Below are 21,982 nucleotides of genomic sequence, written 5' to 3' on the forward strand. Positions count from 1 at the left end.
CACCCCCCTCTCACCAACCCTGTCTCTCTAATACCCTCTCTCTCTCCCAACGCCTCTCTCTTTCACCCCTCTCTCTCTCACCACCTCTCTCTCTCACCCCTCTCTCTCTCACCCTCATCTCCCTCTCACCCCGCGCTCCCTCTCATCCCGCTTTCTCTGTCATCCCGCTCTCTTTCCCCTCCCTCTCTCACTCTCTCTCTCTCGCCCCACTCTCTCTCATTCCCCTCTCTCTCAGCCCGCTCTCTCCAGTCTCTCGCTCTCACCCTCCCCCGCTCCCTCTCTCATCCCCTATCTGTCTCACCCTGCTCTCTCTCATCTCTCTCTCTCTATGTCTCAACCCCACACTCTCCATCCCCCTCTCACCCCCCTCTCTCTCACCCCCTCTCCCTCAACCCCCACCCTTTTCTCATCTCTCTCATTCCTCTCGTTCTCACCCCTCCCTCTCGCCAACTCTCTCCCCACTCTACCCCCTCACCCCCTCGCTCTCACCCCTCTGTTCTTACCACATCCCTCTCTCACCACATCCCTCTCTCACCACATCCCTCTCTCACCCGTCCTCTCTCACCTCCCCTCGTTGATTCCCCGTCTCTCTCACCTCTAACTCACGTACCCCCTCTCTCTGACACCTCTCTGCCCTCTCCCCACTCCCCCTCTCTCTCCGCCCTCTCTCAACACCCTCTCTTACCCCCACTTTCTCACCCCTTCTCTCTCCCCCTCTCTCCCCTTTCCCATCCTCTCTCTCCCCCTCACTCTCTTCCTCTCCCCCTCTCTTTTACCCTCTCTCTCTTTCCCCCTCTCTCCCTCACTGCCTCTCTCGCTCACCCCCTCTCTAACTCACCCCCTCTCACTCTCTCAGCCCCCTCGCTCTCTCAGTCCCCTCTCTCTCACCCCTCTCTATTTCTCTCTCACCCCCGTCTCTCTCACGCACCTCTATCACACCCCTGTCTCTCTCAAACCCCCTCTCTCTCAACCCCTCACTCCCACACTTCTCTCTCACACCCTCTCTCTCTCACCCCTTCTCTTTCACGCCTTCTCTCTACCCCTCTCTCTCACAACCCGTTCTCACCCCTCACCCCAAACCCCCTCTCTCCCGCCCTCTTCCTCTCTCACACCTCCTCTCTCATCTCCCCTCGCTCCAGCCCCCTCTCTTTCTCTTTCCCTCTCTCTCTCGCCCCTCTCTCCTCACCCCTCTCACTCTTACCCCTCTCTCTCACCTCTCTCTCACTCTCACTCCCTCTCTCTCTCACGCTCTCTCTCTCACCCTTTGTCTCTTTTCCCCTCTCTCTCACACACACGTCTTTCTCGCTTTCACCCCTTTCTCTCTCAGCCCGCTCTCTGTCTCTCATCTCTCCCCTCTCTCATCCTCCCTCTCTCTCTCTCACCCCACTTTCTCTCACCCCTGTCTCTTTCACACCCCCTCTCTGTCACCCCCTGTCTCTCTCAGCCCCTCTCTCTCAACCCCTGTCTCTCAACCACCTTTCTCTCTCACACCCTCTCTCTCTCTCACTCCGCTCTCTCTCATCTTTCCCTTCTCTCTCACCCTCCGTCTCTCTCACATTCCCTCTCTCTCACACACACCGTCTCTCTCTCTCTCCCCTCACTCTCACACCCTCTCTCTTTCACCCTCTCACTGACTCTCAGTCTCTCACCCCCCTCTCTCCACGCCCCCTTTCTCTCTCACATCCACCTCTCTCTCAAACCTGCTCTCTCTCTCATCTCTCCCCTCTCTCATACCCTCTCTCTCACACACTCTCTGTCTCTCACCCCATCACTCTCTCTCGCTCACCCGTTCTCTCTCTCACCTCCCTCTCTCACCCCCTTTCTCTCAACCCTCTCTCTCTCCCCGTCTCTCACAACCTCTCTCTCTCACATTCTCACTGTCTCTCTCACTCTCTTACCCCCTCTCTCTCACCCCGGCTCCTTCTCAACCCCCCTCACACACACCCTCTCACACTCTCACCCCCTCTCTCTCATCCCCTCTCTGTCAGCCTCTCTCTACCAACCCCCTCTCTCAGCCCCCTTTCTCTCTCACCCCCTCTCTCTCTCACCCCGCTCTCTGTCTGTCATCTCTCCCCTCTCTCACCCTCCCTCTCTCTCACATTCTCTCTCTCACACGCACGCCCTCACTCTCTCTCTCTCTATCTCACCCACCTCTCTCTCACCCCTATCTCTCACCCCCACTTTCTCTCAAACCCCCTGTCTCTCTCTTTCCCCTCTCTCTCACCGCGCTCTCACTGTCTCTCTCTCACACACCCCTCGCTCTGTCAGCCCCTTTCTCTCTCACACCCCTCTCTCTCTCTCTCACGCCGCGCACTCTCTCTCAATTCTCCCCCCTCTCTCACACCCTCTTTCTCTCTGACACACTCTCTCCCCCTGTCACGCTCTCTCCCTCTCACCACACTCTCTCTCACTCCCTCTCTCATCCCCTTTCTGTCACCACATCCCTCTCTCACCTCCTCCCTCTCTCACCCCCTCTCTCACCCCTTTTCTCTCACCACCTCCCTCTCTCACCATCCCTCTCCAGCTCCCTCTCTTTCTCTTTCCCTCTCTCTCTCGCTCTCGCCCCTCTCTCCTCACCCCTCTCACTCTTACCCCTCTCTCTCTCACCTCTCTCTCGCACTCACCCCCTCTCTCTCACACCTTCTCTCTCTCACCCTTTGTCTCTTTTCCCCTCTCTCTCACACACCTCGCTCTCGCTCTCACTCCTTTCTCTCTCAGCCCGCTCTCTGTCTCTCATCTCTCCCCTCTCTCACCCTCCCTCTCTCTCTCACCCCACTTTCTCTCACCCTTCTCTCTTTCACACCCTTCTCTGTCACCCTCTCTCTCTCTCAGCACCTCTCTCTCTCAACCTCTGTCTCTCAACCACCTTTCTCTCTCACACCGTCTCTCTCTCTCACCCTCCAGGTCTCCAACATTCCCTCTCTCTCACACAGACCGTCACTCTCTCTCCCCTCACTCTCACACCCTCTCTATCACCCTCTCACTGACTCTCAGTCTCTCACCCCCCTCTCTCCACGCCCCCTTTCTCTCTCACACCCCCCCTCTCTCTCAACCTGCTCTCTCTCTCTCATCTCTCCCCTCTCTCATACCATCTCTCTCTCACACTCTCTGTCTCTCAGGCCCTCACTCTCTATCTCGCTCACCCCTTCCCTTTCTCACCTCCCTCTCTCTCGCCCCCTTTCTCTCAGCCCTCTCTCTCTCCCCCCTCTCTGTCTCACCCTCTCTCTCTCACATTCTCACTGTCTCTCTCACTCTCTCACCCCCTCTCTCTCACCCCGGCTCCTTCTCAACCCCCCTCACACACCCCTTCTCACACTGTCACCCCCCCTCTCATCCGCTCTCTCTCTCTCAACCTCCTCTACCAACCCCCTCTCTCAGCCCCCTTTCTCTCTCACCCCCTCTCCCTCTCACCCCGCTCTCTGTCTGTCATCTCTCCCCCCTTACCCTCCCTCTCTCTCACACACTCTCTCTCTCACACGCACACCCACCTCTCTCTCACCCCTATCTCTCACCCCCCCTTTCTCTCAAACCCCCGTCTCTCTCTTTACCCTCTCTCACACCCTCTCACTGTCTCTCTCTCACACACACCCCTCGCTCTGTCTGCCCCTTTCTCTCTCACACCCCTGTCTCTCTCACGCCGCGCTCTCTCTCACTTCTCCCCTCTCTTTCACACCTTTTTTCTCTCTGACACACTCTCTCCCCTGTCACCCTCTCTCCCTCTCACCACACTCTCTCTCACCCCCTCTCTCACCCCCTTTCTCTCACCACCTCCCTCTCTCACCTCCTCCCTCTCTCACCCCCTCTCTCTCTCACCCTCCTTGTCTCTCATTCCCTCCCACACCCTCACTCTCACCCCTCTCTGTAACACTCCCTCTCTCTCACACCTATCTCTCATCCCAGCTCTCTCAAAACCCCTCTCTCTCACCGCGCTCTCACCCTCACCCCCTCTCTAATTCACCTCTCTCTTTCATCCTCTCTCTCACTACCCTGTCTCTATAGCCCCCGCACCCCTCTCTCTCTCTCTCTCACCCCTCTCTCTCTTGCCCTCTCTCTCTCTCACACACACCTGTCTCTCGCGCTCACCCCTCTCTTTCTCTCTCACCCTCTCTCTGTCACCCCTTCTCTCTCACACACCTCTCCCAACCCCTCTCTCTCGCCCCTCCTTTCTCTCACCGTCTCTCACTCCCTTACTCTCTCTCAACCCCTCTCTATCACCCCTCTCTCTCAACCCCTCTCTCACCCCTCTCTCTCTCAAACCTCTCTCTCTCACCGCCTGTCTCTCTCTCTCTCACCCCACTCTCTCTCACCTCCTCTCTCTCATACCCCTCTCCCCACCTCTCTCTCCCCTAACTCCACCATTCTCTCCCCCTCCCACCCCTCTCTCTTTCACCCCCTCTCTCGCCCCATCTCACTCGCCCTCCTCTCTCTCACCCCTCTCTAACACCCACTCTCTCTCAACCCCCTCTCTCACCCCCAACTCTCTCACAACCCCTTTCTCTCACACCCTCTCTCACACTCCCACCCCTCTCTCCATCTCTCTCACCACTCTCTCTCCATTCCCTCTCGCACCCCCTCTCTTACCCCCTCACACCCTCTCACCCTCTCTCCCCTTCTCTCTCTCAACCCTCTCTCTCGCTCACCCCTCTCTCTCACCACTCTCTCTCACCCCTCACTCACGCCTCTCTCCCCACTCTCTCCCCCTTCCCACCCCTCTCTCTCACCCGTCTCTCTCTCTCACCCTCTCTCTCAGACCCTCTCTCTCACACACTCTCTCTCTCACCCCTCTCTCTTGCTCACCCGTCTCTCTCTCACCCCTCTCTCTCTCAGCCCTCTCTCCCCCCTCTCTACCCCCTCTCTGTTTCACCCCCTCTCTCTGCTCAGCACTCTCTCTCTCACCCCTCTCTCTCTCACCCCTCTCTCCCCCTCTATCCCCTCTCTGTCTCACCCCTCTCCCTCTCTCACCATCCCTCTCTCCCCCCACTCATTCAATGTCACCCCTCTCTGCCTCTCACTCCCTCTTTCTCTCACCCTCTCTCGTCTCCTCCCCTCTCTCTCAGCTCCTCTCTCTGTAATCCGCTCTCTCTCTCACCGCCTCTCTCTCTCTCACCGCACTCTCTCTCAACCTCTCTCTCTCAGACCCCCTCTCTCTCAGCCCCCTTCTCACTCAACCACTCTCTCTCATTCCACACTCTCTCTCCTATCTCTCTCACCCTCTCTCTCAACCCTCTTTCTTTCTCAGCCGCCTCTCTTTCACCCCCCTCACCCGCCCTCTCTCTCACCCCTTTCTCTCTCACCCCCTTTTCTCTCAGCACCCTTTCTCTCTCAGCCCACTCTCGATCTTACCCTGCTCTCTCTCTCATCTCCCCCTCTCTCTCACCTTCTCTCTCTATCACCCTCTCACCCTCTCTCTCCTGCCCCTTTCTCTCTCACCACCTCTCTCTCACGTTGCTCTATCTCTCATTCCCTCTCTCTCGCCCCCAACTCTCTCACCCCCCTTTCTCTCTCTAGCCCCCCCTCTCACCCCCTCTCCCAACCCCTCTCTCACCCCACTCTATCTCTCATCCCCTCTTTCTCTCCCCTCTCTCTCTCCCCATTTCTCAGCCCCTTTCTCTCACACCTCTTTCTCACCACACAAAACCCTCTCTCACCCCCCATCTCTCACATCACCCTTCGCACCCCTTCTCTCAGACCGCCTCTCCCCCTCACACCCCTCTCTCACACGCCCAAATGACCCCACTCTCTCACCCCCTCACCCTCCCTCTCTCACCCCCACTCTCCTACCCCTTCTCTCTCATACCACTCTCCCTCGCTCAACACTATAATTCTCTCATCCCCTCTCTCACCTCTCTCTCTCAACCCACAGTTTCTCACCACCTCCTTCTCTCACCCCCTCCCTCTCTCACCTCCTCCCTCTCTCACCTCCCCTCTCTCTCTCACTTCCACTCTCTCTCACCCCTCTCAATCTCCATCATCCCTCTCACTGTCTCACCCCTCTCTCTCACACTGACCTCTAACTCTCTCACTCCCTCTCTCTGACACCTCTCTTCCCTCTCCTAACTTCCCACTCTCATCCCCCTCTCTTTCCCCGCTCTCCCTCACCCCCCTTTTCTCACCCTCCTCTCTCACCACCTCTCTGTCACCCCTCTCTCTCATCTCCTCTCTTTCACCCCCTCTCGCTCACCCCCTCTCTCTCACCCCACCTCATTCACCCGTGTCTCTCAGCGCCTCTCTCAACCCCTCTTTCTCAGCCCCCTTTCTCTCACAACCCCTCTCTCTCACCCCGCTCTCTGTCTATCATCTCTCCCCTCTCTCTCTCTCTCACCCTCCCTCTCTCTCTCTCACCCTCCCTCTCACCCTGCTGTCTTTCACCCCATCCCCCCTCTCCCTCTCTCACCTCCTCCCTCTCCCACCCCTCCTGTCTCAATTCCCCTCTCTCACACCCTCTCTCTCACCCCCCTTTCTCTCGCACACCACCTTCTCTCTCACCCCGCTCTCTCTCTCTCTCATCTCTCCCCTCTCGGTCTCAACCTCTCTCTCTGACACTCTCTCTCTCACCCCTCACTCTCTCTCTCTCACACCACCCACACTCTCCCACCCCCCTCTCTGTTACCCTCTTCTCTCAAACCCCTTTCTCTCACCCCTTTCTGTCACCCCCCTCTCTCTCACGCCTCTGTCTCTCACCCCCTCCCTCTCTCACCTCCTCCCTCTCTCACTCCCTCCATCTCTCACCTCCCATCTCTGTCACCCCCTCTCTCTCTCATCCCCTCTCTTTCAACCCCCTCACTCTCACCACTCTTTCTCTCACACCCCCTCTCTGTCACCCTTCTCTCTCTCCCTCAGCCCCCCTCTCTCAACCCCTCTGTCTCTTAGCCCCCTTTCTCTCTCACCCCTCTGTCTCTCTCACCCTCTCAGTGTCTCTCTCTTTCACATCCATCTCTCTCACCACGCTCTCTGTCTCTCATCTCTCCCCTTCTATCTCACCCACCCTCTCTCTCGCACACTCTCTCCCTTTCACAAACACCCTTACTCTCTCTCTCTCAACCCCCTCTCTCTCAACCCCCTCTCTCACAGCCCCTTTCTCTCTCCCCTCTCTCTCTCACCCCTTTGTCTCAACACTCTCTCACCCCTCTGTCTCTCACCACCTTCCTCTCTTAACCCCTCCCTCTCTCAACTCCTCCCTCTCTCACCATTCCTCTCTCACCTCCCCTGTCTCTCACCCCTCTAACTCTCACATCCCTCTACCTCTCTCACCCCTCTCTCTGACACCTCTCTGCCCTCTCCCCACTCCACCACCTTTTTCTTCTCTCACCCCTCTCTCTCTCACCCCCCTCTCTCTCATCCCCTCTCTCTCACCCCTTCTCTCTCACACCCCTTCTCTTTCATCCTCTCTCTTTCACCCTCCCTCTCTCGCACTCTCTCTCTCACCCTCTCGCTCTGACATCTCTCCCCTCTCTCTCACCCTCCCTCTCTCACACACACCCTCACTCTCTCTCTCACCTTACTCTCACACCCTCTCTCTCTCACCCTCTCACTGACTCTCACTCTCTAACTCACCCTCTAAGCCCCCTTTCTCTCTCACAACCTTCTCTCTCACCCCGCATTCTCTCTCATCTCTCCCCCTCTCTCACACCCTCACTCTCTCTCGCACTCTCTCTCTCACCCCCTCACTCTCTCTTTCACTCCCCTCTCTGTCACCCATCTCTCTCAGCCCCCTTTCACTCTCACCCCCTCACAACACCCTCTCTCTCGTTCTCCCCTCTCTCACACGCTTTCTCTCTCACACTCTTCCTCTCTCACCCCCTCACTCTCTCTCTCTCAAACCCCCTTTCAGCTTCCTCTCTCTCTCCCCTCTCACACACTCTCTCTCTTAACCCCCCCCCCTCTGTCTCAACCCCCAATCCCTCAACCCCCTCTCTCTCAGGCCTCTCTCTCTCAAAACCCTGTCTTTCACACCACTCTCTCTCACACCTCTCTCTCACATCACTCTCTCATTCCCCTCTCTCTCACACCCATCCCTCTCACACCCCTTTCTCACCTTCTCTCTCTCACCACATCTCATTCTCACCGCGCTCCATCTCTCAGCTCCACTTTCCTTCCCCCTCACACACGCCTCTCTCACACCCCTCTCTCTCACCACGCTCTCTCTCTCACCCCTCTCTATTACTATCTCCCCCCTCTCTCTCACAGCCCTTCTCATCCCCCTCTCTCACATCACCTCTCACACCCCCTCTCTCAGCCCCCCTCTCGCCCCCTCACCCCCTCTCTCACACAACCCTATCACACCCCTCTCTCACCCCCTCATCCCTCCCTCTCTCACCCCCACTCTCCTTCACCTTCACACACCCCTCTCTCACACCCCTTCTCTCTCACTCCCTCTCTCTCACCACGCTCTCTCACTCACGCGTCTCTATTGCTCTCTCAACCCTCTCTCTCTCAACCCCCCTCTCCTACCCATCTCTCTCACACCACTCTAACTCTCTCACCCTCTCTTCCCACCTCTCTACCCCTCTCTCCCTCACTCTCTCCCCCACTCTATCTGCACCCTCACCTCTCTCACCACTGACTCTCTCACCCCTCTGTCTCTCACCACATCCTTCTCTCACCACCTCCCTCTCTCACCTCCTCCCTCTCTCACCCCTCCTCTCTCACCGCCCTCTCTCTCACCCCACTCTGTCTCTCACCACACTCTCTCTCCCCTCTCTCACCCCTCTCTCCCCCTCTCTCCCTGCTCTCTACCCATTCTCTGTCTCACCTCCTGTCACCCCTGTCTCTCTCCCACCTCTCCATCTCTCAACCCCTCTCTCCCACACCCTCTCTCTTGCCCCTCTCTCTCACCCTCTCTTTCTCACCCACTCTCGCTCAGACACCTCTCTCGCACACCTCTCTCTCTCCCCCCTTTCTCACACCCCTCTCTATCACCCTTCTCTCTCTCACCCCTTTCTCTCATAAATCAGTCTTACCACTCTAACTCTCTCACCCTGTCTCCCCACCTCTCTCTCCCCCTCTCTCCCCCCTCTCTAAACCCCTCACCTCTCTCTCTCACCCCTCTCTCTCACTCCTCTGTCTCACCACCTCCCTCTCTCACCTCATCTCTCTCTCACCTCCACACTCTCTCGTCCCTCATTCTCGCTCAACCCTCTAACTCTCCCTCATCCCTCTAACTCTCTCACCTTCTCTGTCTCTGACCTCTAACTCACTCACCCCCTCGCTCTTCTCTCCCCCTCTCTCACCTCCGTTTCACCCCTCTCTCTTACACCCCCTCTCTGTCTCCCTCTCTCTCAGCCCCTCTCTCTCAACCCCTCTCTCAGTCCCCTTTCTCTCTCACCCCCTCTCTCACACTGCTCTCTCTCATCTCTCCCCCTCTCTCTCTCACCCTCCCTCTCCCTCTCACACACTCTCTCTCTTACACACCCTCTCTCTCTCTCACCCCTCTCTCTCTTAACCCCCTTTCTCTCACACCCTTTTCTCTCTCACCCTCTCACTGTCTCTCTTTCTGTCACCACCCTCTCTCTCAGCCCCTCTGGATCACACACCCCTCTCTCTCTCTCACCCGCTCTCTCTTTCATCTCTCCCTTCTCTCTCACACCCTCTCTCACACTCTCTTGCATCCCCTCAATCTTTCTCTCTCAACCCCCTCTCCCTCACCCCCTCTCACTCTCACGCCCCCCTTTTCTCACCCCTTTCTCTCTATCTCCACCTCTCTCACACACACACGCACCAGCTCTCTCTCACCCCTCTCTCTCAGCCCCTCTCTCTCTCAGCCCCCTTTCTCTCTCAGCCCCCTCTCTCAGCCCCCTTTCTCTGTTACTCCCCTCTCTCTCAGCCCCCTTTCTCTCTCAGCACCCTCTCGATCTTACCCTCTCACTGTCTCTCTCTCTCTCATCCCCTCTCTCTCATCCCCCTCCTTCTCATTCCCCCATCCCCTCGCTCACCCCTCTCTCTCTCTCATCCCGCTCTATCTCATCTCTCCCCTCTCTCAACCCCACTCTCTCTCTCTCTCTCCCACCCCTATTTCTCTCTCACGACCACTCTCTGTCTCACTACTCTAGCTCTTTCTCCCCTCTAAATCTCTTTCGCCCACTCTCTAACCCCTCTCTCCTCCTCTCTCTCCACCGTCTCTCTCCCCCTCTCTGTCCACCGTCTCTCACCCCCTCTCTCTTTGCCCCTCTCTCTTCACCCTCTCTCACCGCCTCTCTCTCACCCCCTCTCTCTCACCGCACACTGTCTCTAACCACGCTCTCCCCTCTCTCTCACTCCTCTCTCCCCCCTCTCCCCGCTCTCTCCCCACGCTCTGTCTCACCCCTTCTCTCTCACTCCCTGTCTCTCTCACCAACGCTCTCTCTCACACACTCTCTCTATGTCAACCCCTCTCTGCCACTCACCCCCTCTCTCTCAACCCCCCTCACTCTCACCCCTACTCTCTCTCACACACTCTCTCTCAGCCCCTCTCACCCTCTTTTAACGCCTCTCTCTCACCTTCTCTCTCTCTCACCCCTCTCTCTCACCCCCCTCTCCCTCAACCCCTCTCTCTCCCAACCCTTCTCTCTCACCCCTCTCCCTCACCCCTCTCTCTCACCCCCTCACTCTCACACCACCTTCTCTCTCAGCCCTCTCTCTCACCCCTCTCTCTCACCTCTCTCTCTCAAATCCCCCTCTCTCTAAAACCCCTCTATCTCTCTCACCCCTCTCTTTCTGACCCCCTTTCTCTCAGCCCCTCTCTCCTTCTTTCAATGGCTCTCTCTCATCTCTCTCTGTCATCCCCCTCTCTCACACACACACTCTCTCTCACCACCTCTCTCTCAGCCCGCGCTCTCTCAGCCCCCTCTCTCAGCCCCTTATGTCACTTTCCCCACTCTCTCTCTCACCCCTATGTTACACATCCCCTCCTCTCTCTCACCCCCTCTCCCTCACCCCCTCTCACAACCACTCTCTCTGAGCCCCTGTCTCTCAGCCCCGTTTCTCTCTCAGCCCCTTCTCTCTCACTCCCCTCTCTCAGCCCCCTTTCTCTCTCAGCACCCTCTCGATCTCACGCTGCTCTATCTCTCATCTCTCTCCTCCCTCACACTCTCTCTCTTTCTCACCCTCTCATCCTCCCACTCTCTCTCCCTCCCTCACACCTATTTTTCTCTCACCCCCTCTCTCTTCCACCCCTCTCTCTCCCACCCTAATCTCTTTCACATCCCCTCTCTCTCACACTACTCTCACACACCCTCGCTCTCTCACCCCCCATCTCTCCCACTCTCTCTCTTTCTCTTTATCATCCCCTCTCTCTTTCTCACTCCCTCTCTCTCACCCTCTCTCATCTCTCAAACTCCTCACCTCTCTCTCCCATCCCCTTCTCTCTTCACCCCATCTCTCTCACCCCTCTTTCTCAACCCCTCTCTCTCACACCCCTCTCACTCATCACCCCTCTCTCAAACCCTCTCTCTCACCCCCTCACTCACCCCTCTCTCTCACCCTCTCGCTCACCCCCTCACTCTCTCACTTCCTCTCTCTCACCCCCTCTCTCTCACTCCCTCTCTCATTCACCACCCCCCTCACCACCCACCTCTTACACCCCTCTCTCTCATAACCTCATTCTCTCACACACTCAGTCTCTCACCCTTTTCTCTCTCACCCCCTCTCTCACCCTCTCTCTCTCACTCTATCTATCTCTCTCTGCCTCTCTCTCACCCATTCTCTCTTACCAACCCCTCTCTCAACACCCCTCACTCTCTCATCCCCTTTCTCTCACACTCCCATCTCTCACCCCTTCTCTCTCACCCTTCTCTCTCTGTCTCACCCTCTCTCTCCCACCATCTCCCTGTCTATTTCTCATCCCCTCTCTCTTTTTCACACTCTCTCTCTCACCCTCTCTCTCATCTCTCATCCCCCCTCTCTTTACACCCTCTCTCTATCAACCTTCTCTGTCTCACCCCCTCTCTCCCAACACTGTGTCTCTCAATCCCACTCTCTCACACCCTCTCTCTCTCATCCCCCTCTCTCAACCCCTCTCTCTCTCCCCACTCACTCCCCTCTCTCTCAACCCCTCTCTCTATCACTCCCTCTCTCTCTCACTCCTCTCTCTCTCACCCCCACCTCCCTCCCTCTCTTACTCACCATCCCCCTCACCACACCCTCTCTCAAAACCCTCACTCTCTCATTCCCTTGCTTTCTCACACCCTCAGTCTCTCACCCCCTTTTCTCTCAATCTCCTCTCTCTCACTCCCTCTCTCTCACACCCCTCTCTCTCTCTTGCCACCCTATCTCTCAATGCCTCTCCCTCTATCATCGCCTCTCTCTCACATACCCATCTCTCTCTCACCCCCTCTCTCTCACCCTCTCTCTCTCCCACCCCAATCTCTTTCACATCCCCTCTCTCTCACACACACACTCTCACACACCATCGCTCTCTCACCCTCACCCTCTCTCCCAACAACTCTCTGTCTTTTTCTCATCCCATCTCTCTCCTTCTCATTCCCCCTCTCTCACCCTCTCTCTCATCTCTCACCCCCACTCTCTCCCACCCTCTCTCTGTCTCTCACTTCCATCTCCCTCTAACCTCCCTCTCACCTAGCTCTCTCTCTCTCTCTCACCCGCGTCTCTCTCTCCCACCCCACTTTCTCTTCACTCCCCTGTCTCTCACCCCTCTCTCTCACCCCTCTTTCTTATTCCTCTCTCACCCTCTCTCTCATTCCCTCTCTCTCTCACTTCCTCTCTCTCTCACCCTCTCTCTCACTCCTCTCTCTCTCAGCCACCTCTCACCAACCCCTCTCTCAACCCCCTCACTCTCTCATCCCCTCAATCTCACACTCCCTGTCTCTCTCACCCCCTCCTCTCTCACCATCCCCTCTCTCAACCTTCCTTACTCTCTCATCCTCTCTCTCTCACACCCCCTCTCTCTGTCAACCCCTCTCTCTCACCCTCTCTCTCTCTCAACCCACTCTCTCAGCCCCTCTCTCCCTCTTTTAAAGCCTCTCTCTCACATACCCCACTCTCTCACACCCTCTCTCACCCCCTCTCTCTCACGCCCTCTCTCTCACACCCCCTCTCTCTCACCCACTCTCTCTCACACCCTCTCTTTCACACCACCCTTTCTCTAACCCCCCTCTCTCTCACCCCCTCTCTCTCACACCTCTCTCTCTCTCTCTCACACCCCCTCTCGCTCTCACCCCTATCGCTAACCCCCTGACTCTCAGCCCCTCTCACACACATTCAACGCCTCTCTCTCTCACCCCTCTCTCTCATCCTCTCTCTCTCTCACTCACTCTCTCTCACATCCCACTCTCAGCCTTCTCTCTCTCAGCCCCCCCAGCCCCTTCTGTCTCTCTCCTCACTCTCTCTCTCACCCCACTCTCAGCCGTGTCTATCTCAGCCCCCTCTCTCTCAGCCCCTTCTGTCTCTCTTCTCACTCTCTCTCTCAACCCTCTCTCTCACCCCTCTCTCTCACCCTCTCTCTCGCACTCCCTCACTCTTTCACTTCCTCTCTCTCTCAGCCCCTTCTCTCTCACTCCCATCTCTCTCAGCCCCCTTTCTCTCTCAGCACCCTCTCGATCTCACCCTGCTCTCTCTCATCTCTCCCCTCCCTTACACACTCTCTTTCTCACCCTCTCATCCTCTCACACTCTCTCTCTCCCCCACCCCTATTTCTCTCTCACCCCCTCTCTCTCCCACCCCCCTCTCACTCAGCCCTCTCTCTCCCACCCCAATCTCTATCACATCCCTCTCTCTCTCACACTACTCTCACACACCCTCGCTCTTTCACCCCCTCCATCTCTCCCACCCTCTCTCTTTCTCTTTCTCATCCCCCTCTCTCTCTTTCTCACTCCATCTCTCTCACCCACTCTCGCATCTCTCACCCCCACTCTCTCCCACCCCCTCTCTCGCTCTCACTCCCACCTCCCTCCCACCCATCTCTCTCTCACACACCTCTCTCTCCCACCCCACTCTCTCTTCATAACCTCTCTCTAACCCCTCTCTCTCTCACTTCCTCTCTCTCGCACCCTCTTCTGTCTCACTCCCCCCTCTCTCTCACCACTTTCTCTCTGTCACACCTTCTCTCTCTCCCAATATCTCTCTCTTTCTCATCCCCTCTCTCTCTTTCTCACTCCCTCTCTCACCCTCTCTCTCATCTCTCATCCCCCTCTCTCTTTACCCCCTCTCTCTCATTCCCCCCTCAACCCCTCTCTCTCGCCCCTCTCTCTCACACCCTCTCTCACTCCCTCTCTCACCCTCTCTCTCATCTCTCATCCCCCTCTCTCTTTACCCCCTCTCTCTCATTCCCCCCTCAACCCCTCTCTCTCACCCCTCTCTCTCACACCCTCTCTCTCTCCCTCTCTCTCTCTCTCTCACTCCTCTCTCTCTCACCCCCACCTCACTCTCTCTCTCACTCACCACCGCCCTCACCACACCTTCTCACAAAACCCTCACTCTCTCATCCCCTCACACTCTCACACCCTCCTTCTCTCACCCCCTTTCTCTCACCCCCATTTCTCACCCTCTCTCTCTCTCTCTTTCTCTCATCCTCTCTCTCTAACTCCCTCTCTCTCTCACTTCCGTCTCTCTCTTGCCACCCCCTCTCTCAATGGCCCTCACTCTCTCATCCCCTCTCTCTCTCTCACTCCCATCACTCTCTCACCCCTCTCTCTCACCCCTCTCTCTGTCACGCCCTCTCTCTCTCCCACCCCAATCTCTTTCACATCCTCTCTCTCTCACACACACACACTTTCACACACCCTCGCTCATTCACCCTCTCCCTCTCTCACACCATCTCTCTGTCTCTTTCTCATCCCGTCTCTCTCCTTCTGACTCCCCCTCTCTCAATCTCTCTCATCTCTCACTCCCACTCTCTCCCACCCCCTCTCTGTCTCTCACTTCCACCTCCCTCTAACGTCCCTCTCAACTAGCTCTCTCTCTCTCACCCCCTTTCTCCCCCACCCCTCTCTCTCACGCCCTCTCTCCCCCTCCCCTCTCTCTCAACCCCTCTCTCACACCCCCTCCCTCTCATTACCCTCTCTCTCTCACCCCTCTCTCTCACCCCACTCTCTCACACCCTCTCTCTCCCACCGTCTCTCTCTCTCATCCTCGCTCTCTCGTTCTCTCTCGCTCTCACTCTCTCTCTCTCACCCCCTCTTACCAGCCCCTCTCTCAACCCCACTGACTCATCCCTCTCTCTCTCTCACACCCATCTCTCTGTCAATTTCTCATCCCCTCTCTCTCTCTTTCTCACTCCCTGTCTCTCATCCTCTCTCTCATCTCTCACCCGCCCACCACTCACTCTCTCCCACCCCTCTCTCACTCCCTCTCTCTCCCCACCACCCCCTCACCACCCCTCTCGCTCACACACTCACGCACCCTCGCTCTCTCACACTCTCTCTCCCACCATCCCTCTGTCTGTTTCTCATCCCCTCTCTGTCCTTCTCACTCCTCCTCTCTCTCACCCCTCTCACTCTACCTCATCCCTCTAACTGTCTCACCCCTCTCTCTCACACCCTTTCTCACATACCCTCTCCCGCAACCACTCACCCCCTCACTTTCTCACCCCCTCACCCCCTCTCCCTCTCTCATACCCTTTGTCTCTCTTTCTGACCCCTCCCCCACCCCTCTCGCTCACCCCTCTCTCTAACCCACTCTCTCTCTCACACCCTCTCCTTCTCACTCCACTCTCTCTTACCCCTCCCCACATTCTCTTTCACCCTCAACCCCATCCCTCTCATCCCCCTCTTTCTCACCCCGATCTCTCTTTTTCACTCACTCTCTCTCTCTTTCACCCCCCCTCTCACCCCCTCTCTCACCCTTATCTCTCAACCCTTCTCTCTCTCTCACTCCCATCTCATCCCACTCTCTCTCACCAAACTGTCTCTCTCTGTCTCTTTCCCACCACCTCTGTCTCACACCACTTCTCTCATGCCCCTTCTCTCTCACACACCACATCTCTCTCACACCCATTCTCTCTCTCTCACAACCTCTTTCTCACAACCCCTCTGTCTCTCCGCCCTCTCTCCCCCCTCTCTGTCCCATTCTGTCCCCTCGCTCCGCTCTCTCCTCTCTCTCCTCCCGTCTCTCCCCCCTGTCCCCTCTCTCTGCCCCCCTCTCTCTGCGCCCTCTTCTCTGCGCCTTCTCTCTCTCCCCCTCTATCTCCCCCTCTCTTTGCCACCTCTCTCTGCCATCTCTCTTCCCTTTCTCCCATTCCCTCCCTCTCCATCCCCCTCTCTCGCGCCCCCGTCGCCCCTCTCTCTCTCACTCTGTCTCAGTCTCTATCTCTCTCTTGATCTCTCAGCTCTCCCTCCCTCTTTCGCTGCCTCTGTCTCTCTATTGTGCCCCCCACTCTCTCTCTCTTATCCTTCTGTCTCTCTCCTGCCCCCTCTATCTCTCTCACACTGTCATTCTCTCTGTGTCTCTCAGCTCTTCCTCCCTTTCTCGCTGCTTCTGTCTCTCTCTTGTTAACCTCTCTCTCTCTCTCATCCCTCTGTCTCTCGCTAGCCTCCTCACTCTTCTCTCTACCGATCTCTCGCTATCCCTCTCTCTGTCCCCACTCTCTCTCACACATCCTGTCTTTCTCACTCTTTCTCTCGGTCTCTCTCGTCTCACTGTCTCTCTCCCTCGCTCTCTCACTTATGCTCTCTCTGTCTGTCTTTCTCCCTCTCTCACCTCTTCTCTCTCACTCTTGCTCTATCTCTGTCTGTCTGTCTGTCTGTTGCTCTCTCTCCGTCTCTCCTTCTCAGTCCGACCCTCTCACCTCCTCTCCCTCGCACCCCTCTCTCTCATCCCTCTGTCTCTCGCTTGCCCCCATCTCTCGCTCTGCCCTCCTCTCTCTCGCCCTCCCCGTTTCTCTGCCTCTCGCTCACTCTCCCTCGTTCGCTTGTGCTCTCTCTATCTCTCTCTTTATCCCCCAGCACTTTCTATCCCTCTCTCTCCCCCTCTCTCCCCTTTCTCTCTCTGTCGCATCTCTCTCGCCACTCTCTTGCTCTCTCTAGCTCAGTCTCTTCTTCTCCCCATCACACTCTCTCCCACACACCTCACTCTCTCCTACCCTTGCTCTCTTCATACTCTTGCTCTCTCATTCTCTCTTGCACCTCTCTTTTGCACCTCTCTCCCTCTCTCTTTCTTTCTCTCTCTTTCAACCCTGTCTCACCCCACAATCGCTCACTCTCTCCCTCTCTCGCTCTATCACCCCCTCTTTCTCCTCTCTCGCTCTGTCTCGCTCCTCTCTTTCCCATCTGTTTCACTCTCTCTCTCCCCCTCTCTCTCACCCTCCCCTCTCAATCTCCCTCCCATCACTCTCCCTCTCCTCTCACTCTCCCTTCCCTCTCTCGTCCTCCCCTCTCTCTCGCCCACCTCTCCTTCTCTCGCCCTCCCCTCTCTTGCCCTCTTCTCTCTCGCCCTCTCCTCTCTCCCTCCCATCTCCCCCTCTCTCTCTCGCCCTCCCCTCTCACTCTCCCTCCCCTCACTTTCCCTCTCCTCTCACTCTAGCTTCCCTCTCTCGTCCTCCCCTCTCTCTCACCCACCCCTCCTTCTCTTGCCCTCCCCACTCTCGCCCTCTTCTCTCTCGCCCTCCCCTTTCTCCCTCCCGTCTCCCACCCTCCTGTCTCTCGTCCTCCCCCTCACTCTTCCTCCCCCTCACTCTCCCTCCCCTCTCTAGGCTCCCCTCTCTCTCACTCTCTCTCTCCCCGTCCCTCTCTCTCCGTCTCTCTCTCTCCCCCTCTGTCTTTTCCCCTCTCTACCCCCTCTCTCTACCCCCTCTCTCCTCACCCTCTCTCTAACCCCCTCTCTCTACGCACCTCTCTCTACCCGCTTTTCCCCTCCCATCTCTCACGCCCTTCTCTCCCCGCCTCTCTCCCTCTCCTCTCTCTGTCTCCTCTCTCCCTCTCCTTGCTCCTCCTTCCTCTCTCCCCATTCTCTCTTCCTTCCTCTCTCTTGCTTCCTCTCCCCCTCTCTCTCCCCTCGTCTCTCTCCCTTCCTCTCTCTTCCCTTCCTCTCTCTCCCCTCCTCTATCTCCCCCTCCTCTCTCACTCATCCTCTCTCTATCATCCTCTCTCTCTCCTACCCTCTCTCTCCCACACTCTCTTTTCCCTCTCCCTCTTTATCTGCTCTCTCTTCCCCCTCTCTCTCCGTGCTCTCCCCTCACTCTCCTTCCTCTCTTTCTCTCACCCACTCTCTCTCTCCCCACTCTCTCTTCCCCCTCTCTCGGCGCCCCTCTCGCCCCTCTCTCTCATTGTCTTCTCCCCTGTATCTCTCCCTTTCCCTCTCACCCTATCTCTCTCTTCCCCCTCTTTCACTCTCGATCCCCCTCCCTCGGTGTCTCTCTCCCTCCCCACCTCCCATCGTTTCTCTTTGACTGAATCTCTCTCCCGCGTTCCCTCTTTCTCTGACACACTCTCCCTGGTTCTTCACTCTCCCTCTGACCCAGAGTCTGGGGGGTTGATGGTGGTGAGGCTGCGTGTGGTGTGGTGGGGGTGGGAGTGAGATGCGGGAGGAGGGAAAATTGGGTCGAGACAGAATTGTTGGAGGGAGACAGAGACGGCAGGAGAGAGGGGGGAGGAGGAGAGAGAGGCAGGTAGAGAAACCGGAGTTGGGGGTGTGAGAGAGAGAGGGGAAAGAGGGAGAGTGAAAGAAAGGGAGAGGTGGTGAGAAAAAGAGACTGTGCTGAAAGAGCGAGAGAGAGACAGAATTGAGGAGGAAGAGAGGCGGAGAGGAAATAAGGAGGCCAGGTTGGAGTGGGGAGACAGAGGGAGTTAAACCCACCTCCTGAGCTCAGGGCGCGGTGACCTCCCCTTCCCTGAGGACCAGGACTTGGGACTGAGTCTGTCTCTCTCCAGCTCAGCTTCTCCAACACAAAGACACACAACAACATCGGTCACTCTGCTGCTCGGCCCACTTTAATGAACATTTCTATTGCTTACGAAAGGAAATGATGGATATAGTCAGTGGGATGGTGCCTTTTCTCACTGGCCCCTGAGCTGTGAGAAACATTGAAATGTGTCCCTGTAAACCCCCTGTGGGATAAGGATGGACAAACCAGCGCTACCCTCAGTCTGTTACCATAGCGACAGGCTGCTCCATCGCTGAAACACTGAACTGAAATGAGAAAATCCCGGATGGATTGATTAATGCGGGAATTTGATGGATGGATCGATTTGAGTGAAGGGATATTTCAGCACGTTCTTCAGCTGCTGCCTGAACTTAGTCTGGGTCACGGCATAAATCACGGTGTTTGTGCAGCAACTGAGGAGCTGCAGCATGAAGCCCAATTCCTGCACAAATTCATCGAGATACACAAAGGTATCCATAATCTGCCACATCCGAAACCATATAGAATACACCATTAACATTGACCATAACAGGATGAAATTGGCCGAGATCACAAACAGTAAAATGATGGATTTTTTTCGGTTTCTCATTTTAGTGTCAGACTGAGCGTCCCCATTGGTGTGAGCGCGGAGTCTCCTGCGGGCTCTGCTGGTCACTAAAATGTGTCTGACGGTGAGAACATTGAGCAGCAGAATCAGGAGAAATGGGACACCCGGGGTTAGAATGTGGTGGAGGAACTCGATTGTGACCCAAACATTGGAGACTGCAACAGCAAGTGTTGCCTCACAAAATAGGGGGATGTTCTGCAGCCAATACCGAGCCGTGAGCATAAAATACCAGAAAATGTTCTTTAAACAGCTCAGCACAGTCACTGCTCCCAGAACCACAGCCGCCGTTTTCTCACTGCAATATTTACTTTTCAGCTTCTGGCAACAAATAGCCACAAACCGATCAAAGGTGAAAGTGATGGTGAACCAGACAGAGCAGTCAATGGCTGCATAAAGCAGGACGGCGTGGATATTACACACGGGGACGGAGTCCCTCAGGAAGTAAAACTGTTCCCGATAAACAATGGGAATGTGTCTCAGGATCAGGTCGAGGATAATGACCAGGAGATCCGCCACTGCCATGGCCCCCAGGTAACGTCTGACACATGGAGACAATCCACAATCTTTATAAAGCAGGATGTAGATGGTCACTACGTTAACTGTGAGGAAGGAAAACAAACCCATTATCCATCAGCCTGGAGGCAAAGGGACCCGTTTGATTGGGGACCCAGTGAGATTTTCAAATGTGTCCCTGTATTCAGGGATTTATTAAAGTAATTGGAGCTGGAATAACAAATGGGAAGGTCGGAATTACTGACAAAAATGTGACACAAATCACAACAAACCCTCCCTCTCGTAACACACAGACATATCCATGAGTACAGATGGTTTCTGGAACATTCCCACACACTGACATCACTCGAGAGCAGAAACAGGTCACTCCTTCCCAGTTCCTAATACAGAGGGTTAAAACATTACTGTCCTGAAGGATTCTCTCCCAGTTTCCTGAAGACAAACGGAGTTAGGGAATTCCTGTATTTTGGTCTAAATTGTGGTCGATCCTGTGTCGGGAAGAAATGTAAACGCAGGGAAAACTTATTCACCCCTTTAACTGCCTGAGGGGCCTTCGGAACAGTGTCTCCTTCACCCTGGAACGGGATCCCTTCCCTTGGGATCTTATCGTTTGTTCAATTCACTGACGTCCGGCCGTTCACAAACAATGTCAGGGACAGAACATTCCGGGGAATGTCAGTTATAGAATGTTGGGGACAGAACGTTCCGGGGAATGGCAGTTATAGAATGTTGGGGACAGAACGTTCCGGGGAATGTCAGTTATAGAATGCCAGGGACAGAACGTTCCGGAGAATGTCAGTAACAGAATGTTGCGATCGGAACTTTTCGGGGAACGTCAGTTACAGAATGTTGGGGACAGAACGTTCCGGGGAACCCCTTGACCTGTCATCACCTTTCCCCCCTACCCACCCCACCAACATGATGTACTGTGCCTGGACACACTGTAACATTAATGGGGTGAGAGACGGAGGGTCCAATCACAGGAATGGGAACTAAAAGCATTGCCAGATCAGTTGAAATGGTTAGATATACCACATTCTCAATCACCTCACAGAACCAGCCTGACACCATAAGCCCAGAGGAGCTATCTGTTCACCGTGGAACACTGTGCAGACCAGACCAATGTTCTGCTCAGTACAACCCAGCAATCTGTCCAGATTCATACATTGCACTGGTCAATGCAATCCAGCAATCTGGCCAGAGTGGGGCACTGCACAGGTCAGATCATGGTATTGATCTATAAACTGCTGAAAATGTGTTGCTGGAAATGCGCAGCAGGTCAGGCAGCCTCAAAGGAGCAGGAAAATCGACTTTTCGGGCATAAGCCTTTCTTCAGGAATGAGGAAAATGTGTCCAGCAGGCTAAGATAAAAGGTAGGGAGGAGGGACTTGGGGGAGGGGCGTTAGAAATGCGATAGGTTGAAGGAGGCTAAGGTGAGGGTGATAGGCCGGAGAGGGGTGGGGGCGGAGAGGTCTGGAAGAGGATTGCAGGATAGGAAGGCGGTGCTGATTTCGAGGGATTTGAGTGAGACAAGGTGGGGGGAGGGGAAATGAGGAAACTGGAGAAATCTGAGTTCATCCCTTGTGGCCGTTACAGAGGGAGAGGCTGATCCCATTAGACACTCAAGATCGCTACAGTGTGACAGGAGGAGACCATTCTGTCCAACTAAGGAATTACACAGGAATAGAAAGAAATATTCAGTCTTAGAGGCATAGAAATGTGCAGCACAGGAGCAGACAGAAGAGTCCAACTGGTGAATACCTGATGGATATTTCATTTTGTATGGAAGCATAAAAGTGAGGAACTAATGTAAAAATGAGATGCATTAATTTTAACACAGATATTGCGAAGATTTTAAGCATTTTATTTTAAAATTACATGGACATATATAAACATAAATTCAAATTAAGTGGGGACATGTGCTATGAAGGAAATGGCTCTGTGTCTGCCAGCAGTAAAGATGCACCTACATGGAGCAGGGAATATGACACAGTACAGTTCAGACAGTGTACAAGAAGACCTCACATGGTTCAGTTTGGTGTCTGCTAACATTGTGTGATTCAACTCCAAGT

This window comes from Chiloscyllium plagiosum, unplaced genomic scaffold (genome assembly GCF_037043375.1).
Source record: "Chiloscyllium plagiosum isolate Xiang-an unplaced genomic scaffold, Cpla_swu_hap1 HiC_scaffold_33, whole genome shotgun sequence".
NCBI classification, from domain to species: Eukaryota; Metazoa; Chordata; class Chondrichthyes; order Orectolobiformes; family Hemiscylliidae; genus Chiloscyllium; species Chiloscyllium plagiosum.